This window comes from Aedes aegypti, chromosome 1, assembly GCF_002204515.2.
Source record: "Aedes aegypti strain LVP_AGWG chromosome 1, AaegL5.0 Primary Assembly, whole genome shotgun sequence".
Lineage (NCBI taxonomy): Eukaryota > Metazoa > Arthropoda > Insecta > Diptera > Culicidae > Aedes > Aedes aegypti.
In genome coordinates this window covers 142,680,349-142,692,572 of record NC_035107.1, presented here as the reverse complement: position 1 = coordinate 142,692,572, position 12,224 = coordinate 142,680,349, and the positions used below count along the sequence as shown (strand labels likewise).

General features: G+C 42.7%; 1 protein-coding gene across 4 annotated transcripts in view; it reads right to left on the bottom strand.

The window, feature by feature from the left end:
- Nucleotides 1-9,096, bottom strand: part of LOC5577252 (excitatory amino acid transporter 1) — a 66,658-nt gene extending 57,562 nt beyond the window's left edge. The window contains exon 1 of one of the 4 annotated variants that reach the window (XM_021849250.1): nucleotides 8,930-9,096. The gene's annotated coding sequence lies outside the window, so the exon portion shown is untranslated. Of the gene's footprint in view, nucleotides 1-8,474; nucleotides 8,652-8,721; nucleotides 8,868-8,929 lie in introns of those variants that run through there. The other 3 variants (XM_001656303.2, XM_021849254.1, XM_021849258.1) reach the window with 3 other exon arrangements.
- Nucleotides 9,097-12,224: the final 3,128 nt, after the last annotated feature.

Sequence of the window (12,224 nt, the reverse complement as noted above, 5' to 3'; positions counted from 1 at the left end):
GAAAAGAATCAGCAATCAGCAATAAATGTAAATGAATCATAATTAATAACTACTAAACAATTTTATACAAATTCTTCAAATTCAATAAAGCACAGTTCGTTTTGGAAAATTCAACAATTCTATCAATCAGCAAGGCAACAATAACAGCAGCAACAGATCCAGCAGGCAACAACAGCAGCAGCAGCAAACGATTATGAAACCGTATGATGAATAGACTTTTAGGACGGAATAATACATGGGATGCAAGGATCGGATTCACAGGAATGCAATCAAGGGAAAAAAGAAAAGCTTCATTGGATGAGGTCAAACTTTCAGGAAGGCTGGAATCATGGATACATGACGATGGGAAACATGGATCAACGTTGGATGGAAGAGAAGATCTTAAGAGGAAGGGTTTACCGTTGCATTAAGTTGATCGATCGTTTGAACAGGCAAGGCGGCAGCTCCCTCATGCAGCTTGATGAAAACTATTCCATCTCTGGTGAAAACGTTATGTAACTTCCCAGTCTTTTTAAGTTTTATAGCTGCTCCTTTGATCCTACGTGCGTCTTCTGAGAGATTTTCGTTAATATAGATCCTGGTGTTGACGTTGAACCCGAGATGCAAGAGCGACAGATTCCTGGTAGCCAGATAACGTGAATAGAACTCGTTCCGAGAAATGTTGAAGGCGAACTGCATCAAAATAGGAGGTGTCGACCCAGCAGCTATTGGTGATCGGGCCAACCGTTTGGGTTGAATTAATGGAACATCCTGATATCCAAGCACGGTCGATAACTTCTGCACAAAAACAGAGAGACATTCATCCGGCGTGTACGGAACGCCCGTTATTAAGAGCTCGTTAGTTCTTCCAGCTCGTTCAATGCATCCTCTGTTGAAGTTAACATCTTTTTTTAGTTGCGAAACGGACTCAGCTAGGTTGTCGATGTCCCGGCCACACTCATCTTTCAGGCGTTGCACTTCATCGCGTAGATCAGAAATTTCCGATTTTAATTCTTCTACACAGGTATCGATTTTATCCTTAATTTTAGCATTAGCGGCGTCAAACATACACTGCATTCGAGAGACCAGATCATCGTAGGAGTCAATTTGGCTGTCCGATTTATTCATATTCTCCCACGTACGTTTGCTAATGTTGTTGTTGTTAGGTTTGCGCTTGCCGTGTTTACTCATGCTTCGGTTGAACTCAGTAAATTTGCTGAGTGACAAACTAGTGGTGGTCAGTTGACGTTATCGACTTGGCCGGCCTTCTTAAGAGACCACGTGGGGGTCCGCGTCCAACCTGGGCGTCGGATTCGTAGGTTGAAGGCTGTTTGGGCACGTCAGGAGTTAATCATCAATATAAACTTCCTTTTCCCGATTAGCCTAGATAGCCGTGTAGTGTCGGTAGCGGTTGTTTCAATTGGCTAAGAGTTAACACTACGGACTGCCTGTTCCGGTGCTTAAAGTCCACCTAACAGGTGACCCTTAATTCATGCGGCTTTAAGCTTACCGTGCCTAATAGACTGGCCCACCTTAGTATGGGAGAAAAATAAAGTTGTATAATTCCACGGGGCACCCGCCAGGATTATTCTTTAGGGTTAGAGGAAGACTTCCTGAAAGTTTCAGCTCATTTGGTCGTTCCATGAGCTGGCGCAATTGAATTGAAGTTAATATGGGATTTTCAGCTCCAACATATAGGAAACAGCACATCATCTCCTGTTTGAGTCAGGAAAATTGTTGATCGCGTTCAATTGAACCCAGAATGTCAAAAACACTACTTGATACTATAGCAAACAATATTGTAGAAGGTTGAATGATGATTAAAATTGATAAAGTTGGTGTTTTAACTATCTGAAGAAGATTTGCAATATTGCATAGTATTCCTTCAACTTAGCTGGGTGGTAGCCATTAAGCGCATCATAGCCACCTATGACGCTGAGCGAGCTGCGGCACAAGGTGCATGCACATGTGTGATTGTACGGGAGTGCTGATCTAAGCCCAACTTTCAACAACTGAAAGCTTAATGAAAATGAGCTTAAATCCAGATACAACCTTCGGCAACTATGTTCATTAGCGTATCAACTAGTGAATTTGTCATTCTGGGCTCAATTGAACGCGATTAACTAGTGTACGAGACGCAACAGTGACATAGGGTCAATTTTCAATATATTTGAGACGAATATTCCATACAAACTTTGAAATGAATGCGCCAGCTGGGGGAGTAATCAAATGAGTTGAAATTTTGAGAGAGCATGTTTCTTAACCTAAGGCACATATCTAGGGGGTGCCCCGTTAAATTTTACAACTTTTTTGTTTAAGGGCCAGTCTAGTGCCTAAGAATGAATAGTTAGGGGGGTCTAAATAAAACCTAAACGCAAACGGAGCCTGTGGGGTACCAGGGTGCCCTCTACAGTATTATGCCCTTCCTGTGCTACCCGGAGAAATGGTGCAGGTGACCTTGTGTTTCTCCGAGATAATCGGCTGCCCTTCTTCAGTCTCAAGCCTGAGGCTAAATAAGGGTGGGATTATTAATACGTTGTAACTTAGTTTAAATTTTCACCTCTATGGTTTCGCATTATGCGTATTACACAGTGTGTTCTGTGCTTTTCACCTTTGGTGACTTTTAAGAGATACCGATCTGGTTTTTTTTGCTGCTGGTCTTTTTCGTTCTGAGATAGCGAAAAGCTTAATCCTGCCTAGTTTGGGTTGTGGCTACGGTTAGGATAGCTTAGTGAGATCAATATTCAGCATAAAATATCAGCAACGATCAATCTTTGTAGACTCATGCAAATGGTACAGTTCAAATGGCGCTAGTTCAAAAACCTTACTTTTGTGAACTTTTATCTAGGTTACCTTGTGGACCCAGTTTTTGCTACTTTCAGAAACATGAAATGGCAAACTCTTAGATTACTTATTTTAGGGAATCGCCCAAGCTTCATGGTATCTGCTAGAGAAGAAGTGTTAGGCATAATGCTCTGCTCGAACAGAATCAGTCACGAGTTGACGAATTGGCATGTATCAGATGATGAATCATTATCTGATCATCGCTACATCTCTACATGAACATATGAATGTAAAATCGCAGGCTTTGCATTTGTTATACTCCACAATCTGGGAATTGGTTGTGATCAAATTCCATAGATTCTCTCCGTCCATTGGAAATCCTAGTGATTTGGATGTTTCCACATGCATAAAGTATGCTGATACTTTCTCAGCTGTGTCAGTGCAAAACCAACTGATTTTCTTTGATCCGAAATCGTGAGATGGTTTTGCAACAATCATCAACGACGCGTACAAATTTCAATGACGGCCTACTTCGCCTTAAGTGAAACTGATTTCATAAACCTGAAACTTCAGGACATTCTGTTATTCTTAACCTGCTGTGGTAATGAGCTATATGCTCTCTTTACGCTTATGCGTTTTGCAGTGCCCTTTTTAAGGCGCTGTTCGAACCCATTGTGGTACGGAGCTACATGCTTATGCGATTTTCTCTCTTCAAGGGACCCCACTCCTATTTCCTCTCATCTTTCCCTTCCTTTTCCCCTCCCATCGGGTAGATGATGAAATAGGCTCAAATATGATGATGGCACAAATCTCCCAAATGGCGGGGAACGTGCCTCTGGAGCCGGCCTTCTGATACCAGCTGAAGTTATTGACTTGGCCGGCCTTCTTAAGAGACCACGTGGGGGTCCGCGTCCAACCTGGGCGTCGGATTCGTAGGGAATACATGTGCAGTTGACCAGAATTGCTTGGCCACCGAATGTAGCTAGATGGCCGGTTTGGGAAGGGACCTCCGCAATGCAGTCTGGGGAAGCATGCCTTATAAGGTCACATGCGGGTACAAGAGCAACCTTCCAGCCCTCCGTTGCCTTACGGGAATGGGGCGTGATGGACAGTTCGGAATGGGGTCTCTGCCAGGCTGTCTGGTGAATCCTCCTAATGAGGAAGTCGGGTAACGCCGCCGGGCGAAAGGTTGAGCTCTTCTTGGATGATTGTTGTGGATGATCTGGCTTGTAATTTCTTGGGACTTCAATTTGCGAAGGCGGCTGATGGTCGGCAGTGTTGTTCAGACTCATTTCCCCGAAAATAACATTCTCCGAACTACGAAGCCACGAACTACTACAACCATGCTCTATCCTCCTAAGATAGAAAAGCAGATGGTTAAGCTTGAGTACTGCACACAAAATCGATCAATTTTGATCCCAGAGAGCCACAATTCAAGTTTCGGTGAAATGAAATGAGTGAGTGAGTGAGTGCGAATCATTTCACCGAAACTTGAATTGCGGCCCACCGAGATCGAAACTGTCGGATCCCATGTGCAACACTCAAGCTCAACCACCTCCCCCTCCATCTCAGGAATACAACATACAGTTATAACAGTTCATGGCTTCACAATTTGAATTTCGGGGAAATGAGTCTGGTCAACACTGATGGTCGGCTCAGGTGATCAGCTGCTTAACACTTTAGCGGTTACTCCGGTTATCGGGAGCCAAATTCCATGACCCAGCCATTGTGACTGTCCCCCACCGACAGCGCGGTCGTCATCTCCAATCCGGAACTGTCAGACACCTCTGCAACCCAGAGACGAAGACTGCGCGTAAAATTTCCCTTGCGATATCCGCCGGTAGACGGGGCCCCACAGTGCGGCCGTTTTCCTCCACCAGAACTGGTGGACAGCCGATTATACGTGGTGTGATTGAGTTTTCCCCCTTTTTCCTCTCTCACAACAACTCAAGCAAACCGGAGTAGTTATAGAAGACATTAGAATGAAAACCATAGAGCCAAATCCCAATCGGCGCCCAGACAGCCGCGGATTATGAATGTTTCTAGCTTTTGATAGAAGAGCGAAAAATCTATAGAAAAAAAAGGTGAGGAAGTTGGCAAGAATTTGTTCACTGGCTAAGTGGCAGCAAGAATGGAATGCCTCCGAGAAAGGAAGGTGGACTCACAGGCTCATCCCGAATCCATCGGCCTGGCAGCACGGAGAAGTAAACTTCCTCCTGGCACAGCTCTTGTTAGGTCACGGCTGCTTTAAGCAGTATCTGTATCGATTCGACCATGCATCTTCACCATTCTGTCCTGAGTGTATGGAGATAGAAGAAACGCCAGAACATGTTGTCTTCGACTGCCCGAGGTTGAACATAGTACGAAATACGGTGGCGGCTGCTTTGTAAGTATTTCGGCGTAGAAGATGTGTTCTGTAACCCGGGGGCAAATTGACCACTATTTCACAATTTTTTGTCATGCTATCCTTTGGAATTGAAATATTGTCAATTTATTTCGACAAAATCAGTACTCCATTGATCTTTATCAGTTTATGTAATTGATTTCATATGAAATAAAATTTAACATTTTATAAAATTAGTTATAATATCAAAAATTGAAAATGACACACTGGGGCGAAATTGATCACTTTATAATAAAGCATAGTTAAGAACAAAAAAAAATCACTATTTACTAAATTTGGGTCTGCTGAGTCTGAAAATGATGTTTAAAATCTTACAACTCTTGTATATCCTCATTTTATTGCAAAAATAAGCTTCATAAGTCTGCATAATACGCCTAAATGTATGCAATTTTCCTTGAAAAAAGACGTTGATCAACAAACAAAATTTTTTAGCAAGATACTATTCTTGTAATGCTATACGATTTCAAAAATGAGTTCAGTAGTTCACACTCAAGCATACACTACATTTTCAACACTCAAAGTTTGGATTCATGCTTAGCACCAGCGGATTGATTGGTACCGACATTTTCAACAGTGTTGCTTAAACCTTCGAAAACTGTGAATATTTTTATGCCAAACTGACCTTAATTAAAAATGAAATAGTTTCAAATCATCTTTTGGCATCTATAAACTAGAAAACACGGATTGTCTGTGATGCCAATGCACACTGGGCCAGGAGCAGAATTTAGCCAGACAAAACCTCTATCGCTTTAAGAGTGCATTTTTTCGGGTTGGTGTCAAAGGAGACTTATCTTGAATTTGTTTGTTCTTCAATTAGATGATAAAAGTTAGTTGGAAATTTCGCCGCATAGGTGGCGCTGCGATCTTAACTGACGCAATGTGTGTCTGGCTAAATTCTGCTCCTGGCCCAGTGTGCAATGAAGTATTAAACATCATTGGCCTAAAATGCAATTTGGTACTGACCTGATTAAATCCACCCCAGTGATCAATTGGCTCCCGGATTACGGTACACTGAATGATAAGCGATCCCGATCTTTGGAATATGATGATCAACATGGTGGTGCAAATAATGTCTGGCTTACAGCGTAATTGTTGAGCAGAGCAGCGAAAAGAGACGCAGAGAGCAGCGCTTGTCGTAGGGGCGCTGATGAACCGGAAGCCAACCTCCCACCGGAATCATCGGACCGACCTCGACACTCAACAAGTCAGTCTGTTGATGAGAGAAGACCATCGCCATCGGAGTAGGCTAGATTCTCCGTCGGGGACTAGACCGAGTAGAATGAGCGTAACGTAGAATCGGTAATTAGTCGTCGAGGTGCCTGCTAACTGAAAGTCACCCTATCTCGTTAATAAAGATAGAAAAAAAAAAAAAAAAAAAATGAAAGTCACCCTCCAACCGGAAATGCAGAACCGACCCTGACACTTGGTCGACCACCATCTAGTCGGAGTAGGCTAGATCCTCCGCCGGGGACTAGCTGAGTAGATCGCGAAACAGCACCGGCAAATAGTCGTCGGGGTGCCTGTGTACTGGAAGTTTCCCTTCTCCGGAAACGTAGGACCGACCTCGGCTTCTGCCCGGCCAGCTTCCGAGTAGGATAAGTCCACCTTCGGGGACTAGCTGAGTAGATCGCGGAACAGCTCCGGAAAATGATCGTCGGGGCGTCTTCCAACCTACCGGCCAACAACGGAGTATGAACAACGCGTAACGCTACCAGTGTCGGAAGATGTTCCTCCGTCGGGGTACTCTCCATCGGAGTAGGCTAGCTGCACCGTCGGGAACTACGCCGAGAAGTATTGATCACGACGAACCGCTGGCTTTCGGTTGTCGGAACGCTTGCGAACTAGAAGTCACCCCTCAACCGGAATCGGAAGACCGACCTCGGCGTCCAACCGTTCCACTTGTAGAGCATAACAAGCAGAGTAATGGAGTCAAGCGCACCAACAAACACAGTAGCATCTATCGAAAAAAGTCCCACATGGCCTAGGCGTATGGCCGGCTTTAAAATGTGAGTGAAGAGAAGAATTGCAGTCAGATCTAAAAAAGCAAGATATGACGAAAAGGCGTAGAGACATCAACAAGCCATCCACCCCCTGAAGCAGTACCACGAGATAGTTCCAGGGGGACATCGGACTTGTAGTTCGAGAAAGGTGACGTGGTACAGAATTGTTTTCCCCTTTTTTCTCTGTTACCGCACTCGAGGCGTGCATCCGCAGTAGACCGTTAAGTAAGAACCACAGAGCCTAAACCCCATATACTCTCCAGATAGCCGGGTTAGGTAAAAGTTTGTTAGAAGTGCGAAAATTCTATTCAAAAATAAGTAAACTGAGTATTGTTTCGATTTAATTTTCCATATATCTTAAGATCTCTATTCTTGGATGACTTAGAACATCTCTTGAATGTAAAACAACAACAAAATCAAAGCAACATATTGTTCTTAACTTCTATGCATATGCTAAGATTTCAAATGTTCATGCATTGCGCTTGTTGTTCAGGAGACTATATTCCACAGTATTTTGAAGATTATGGCAGGTATGACCAATAATAACTAAAAATATTCCATAGATTAATCACTTCTTAACTAAACATAGCATCGTATTAGTTGAAAACACTTGAAACTCATCATTTCAATACATATTTTCCCATTTAATAGTCTCAACTCACTTTACGAATTTCGTAAAAAAAAGTTACATAAATTTAATTTACGTAAAAAGACTACCTAAATTGAGGTTTTAGTGTATCCAACGGGTAAGATATGAATTTTAGAATCTCATTGCTAGGTGTTCAATTTGATTGCCTCCTAAACATATTCCCGGTCTAGAAGCTAACTCGGTCTAGAACTCCTTACTTTCCCCTGAAATAGAGATTCCGTATCGAAAATGACGCCGAATTTCTAAACTATCAAAATCGCATCCGATGAGAATTCATCAAAATAATATTTACAATTTACCTGATAAAAGGATAATTGGACCGTTGATTTTATAACCGAAAATTTGGAACTGAATTTCGATGAGAAAAGCAAGGTAATATAAAATTAAAAGTCCCTACATAAATCTTTGTGACAATTCAAAGTATTGTGAAGTTCTTCTTTTTCCTCTTTCTCTTTTCGCTGACTTCACTTCCGGAACACAGCAGGTTAAATTGTTGTTAAATGAACACTTCCACAGTTATTAACTGACAACTTTCTTTGGCATTTTACCATTTTTGCGTGTGGCAAGCACAAAGATAATCCGTGCCCTGAAAAGTTAAGATAATTTTCAGTCCAGAAGAATGCCCGAACTGATTGGGATTCGAATCCGCCATGCTTACCGCTGTGTCGTTTTGGGTCCCTCATCAAATTACGCATTACTATTTAATACCACGAACGGTTATTTTTGTGATTCATCAAATATCTTTAAAACATTTTGCTGTTTAAAACTCTGTGCTACTGTAAATTCATCATGAACAAAGAATTCTATCTCGACAAGATTTAAATTCTCAAAACGGTATAAACACATGATTCACATTATTCTTCGGTGCATTTTAATATTTTTTTTTTCATCTATCATACACTCACTGCTCAGCTAATCCGATGAAAAACTTTCACTTTCTCACGCTTAGCGGAACTCAATCACTGTTAGATTCACATCACGGAACCGGTCATGGCCATAGGTTTACCGAAAAAAAAAACGAATCAACCTCGTTTGAAACTGTTGCACTAATCGGTCTTCAAATGCTGCTACAATAGCGATAATCGAGAAACATGTAACCCAGCGGGAACCTACACTTAATATCGATAGATGTGTGTTCTCTCACCCAGAACCAGCGCGCCAATCGAAAGGTCACTCTTCACGCTGCTACTCTAATGCTCACTACCGGCCGGACGGGATCAACGGAAGCTTCGGACTAATACGTGCGCACCTGAGAACTGTTAATGCTAAACTGAGAGTTTTTAAGTTTTGCGTTCTAACCGCGCTTGAGGCGTCAATCACCGTTGCGCAGTGGTCCTAAAAGCTGAAATACTGTGCAGAGTGCGCAATGAAATCTCGCGACGATGACGATCATGAAAACCTTTTTAAATGCCGCATTCGAAAGGCAAAGAGTTATTCTTACTTCGTATGTATTTTTTCAAGAACATTTTTTTGAATTTTGTATACTATTTTTTACTTAAAGTTGTGACATGTGAGTTGTGGCCGGATTATCAAATGTGAAAGCCTTGGGCCAGAGTGTTGTAGGGCCTTTTTTCCAAGAAAACTCTTTCTGATACAATTCTCGCATAACTTATGATCTCGCCCTAAAAGCCATTGGTAACCACGTGTGTACCTCGTTGTTTTTGAGCATTTGAATGGATTTACACATTATTTAACAACGTTCAGGACATTCTGTTATTCTTAACCTGCTGTGGTAATGAGCTATATGCTCTCTTTACGCTTATGCGTTTTGCAGTGCCCTTTTTAAGGCGCTGTTCGAACCCATTGTGGTACGGAGCTACATGCTTATGCGATTTTCTCTCTTCAAGGGACCCCACTCCTATTTCCTCTCATCTTTCCCTTCCTTTTCCCCTCCCATCGGGTAGATGATGAAATAGGCTCAAATATGATGATGGCACAAATCTCCCAAATGGCGGGGAACGTGCCTCTGGAGCCGGCCTTCTGATACCAGCTGAAGTTATTGACTTGGCCGGCCTTCTTAAGAGACCACGTGGGGGTCCGCGTCCAACCTGGGCGTCGGATTCGTAGGGAATACATGTGCAGTTGACCAGAATTGCTTGGCCACCGAATGTAGCTAGATGGCCGGTTTGGGAAGGGACCTCCGCAATGCAGTCTGGGGAAGCATGCCTTATAAGGTCACATGCGGGTACAAGAGCAACCTTCCAGCCCTCCGTTGCCTTACGGGAATGGGGCGTGATGGACAGTTCGGAATGGGGTCTCTGCCAGGCTGTCTGGTGAATCCTCCTAATGAGGAAGTCGGGTAACGCCGCCGGGCGAAAGGTTGAGCTCTTCTTGGATGATTGTTGTGGATGATCTGGCTTGTAATTTCTTGGGACTTCAATTTGCGAAGGCGGCTGATGGTCGGCAGTGTTGTTCAGACTCATTTCCCCGAAAATAACATTCTCCGAACTACGAAGCCACGAACTACTACAACCATGCTCTATCCTCCTAAGATAGAAAAGCAGATGGTTAAGCTTGAGTACTGCACACAAAATCGATCAATTTTGATCCCAGAGAGCCACAATTCAAGTTTCGGTGAAATGAAATGAGTGAGTGAGTGAGTGCGAATCATTTCACCGAAACTTGAATTGCGGCCCACCGAGATCGAAACTGTCGGATCCCATGTGCAACACTCAAGCTCAACCACCTCCCCCTCCATCTCAGGAATACAACATACAGTTATAACAGTTCATGGCTTCACAATTTGAATTTCGGGGAAATGAGTCTGGTCAACACTGATGGTCGGCTCAGGTGATCAGCTGCTTAACACTTTAGCGGTTACTCCGGTTATCGGGAGCCAAATTCCATGACCCAGCCATTGTGACTGTCCCCCACCGACAGCGCGGTCGTCATCTCCAATCCGGAACTGTCAGACACCTCTGCAACCCAGAGACGAAGACTGCGCGTAAAATTTCCCTTGCGATATCCGCCGGTAGACGGGGCCCCACAGTGCGGCCGTTTTCCTCCACCAGAACTGGTGGACAGCCGATTATACGTGGTGTGATTGAGTTTTCCCCCTTTTTCCTCTCTCACAACAACTCAAGCAAACCGGAGTAGTTATAGAAGACATTAGAATGAAAACCATAGAGCCAAATCCCAATCGGCGCCCAGACAGCCGCGGATTATGAATGTTTCTAGCTTTTGATAGAAGAGCGAAAAATCTATAGAAAAAAAAGGTGAGGAAGTTGGCAAGAATTTGTTCACTGGCTAAGTGGCAGCAAGAATGGAATGCCTCCGAGAAAGGAAGGTGGACTCACAGGCTCATCCCGAATCCATCGGCCTGGCAGCACGGAGAAGTAAACTTCCTCCTGGCACAGCTCTTGTTAGGTCACGGCTGCTTTAAGCAGTATCTGTATCGATTCGACCATGCATCTTCACCATTCTGTCCTGAGTGTATGGAGATAGAAGAAACGCCAGAACATGTTGTCTTCGACTGCCCGAGGTTGAACATAGTACGAAATACGGTGGCGGCTGCTTTGTAAGTATTTCGGCGTAGAAGATGTGTTCTGTAACCCGGGGGCAAATTGACCACTATTTCACAATTTTTTGTCATGCTATCCTTTGGAATTGAAATATTGTCAATTTATTTCGACAAAATCAGTACTCCATTGATCTTTATCAGTTTATGTAATTGATTTCATATGAAATAAAATTTAACATTTTATAAAATTAGTTATAATATCAAAAATTGAAAATGACACACTGGGGCGAAATTGATCACTTTATAATAAAGCATAGTTAAGAACAAAAAAAAATCACTATTTACTAAATTTGGGTCTGCTGAGTCTGAAAATGATGTTTAAAATCTTACAACTCTTGTATATCCTCATTTTATTGCAAAAATAAGCTTCATAAGTCTGCATAATACGCCTAAATGTATGCAATTTTCCTTGAAAAAAGACGTTGATCAACAAACAAAATTTTTTAGCAAGATACTATTCTTGTAATGCTATACGATTTCAAAAATGAGTTCAGTAGTTCACACTCAAGCATACACTACATTTTCAACACTCAAAGTTTGGATTCATGCTTAGCACCAGCGGATTGATTGGTACCGACATTTTCAACAGTGTTGCTTAAACCTTCGAAAACTGTGAATATTTTTATGCCAAACTGACCTTAATTAAAAATGAAATAGTTTCAAATCATCTTTTGGCATCTATAAACTAGAAAACACGGATTGTCTGTGATGCCAATGCACACTGGGCCAGGAGCAGAATTTAGCCAGACAAAACCTCTATCGCTTTAAGAGTGCATTTTTTCGGGTTGGTGTCAAAGGAGACTTATCTTGAATTTGTTTGTTCTTCAATTAGATGATAAAAGTTAGTTGGAAATTTCGCCGCATAGGTGGCGCTGCGATCTTAACTGA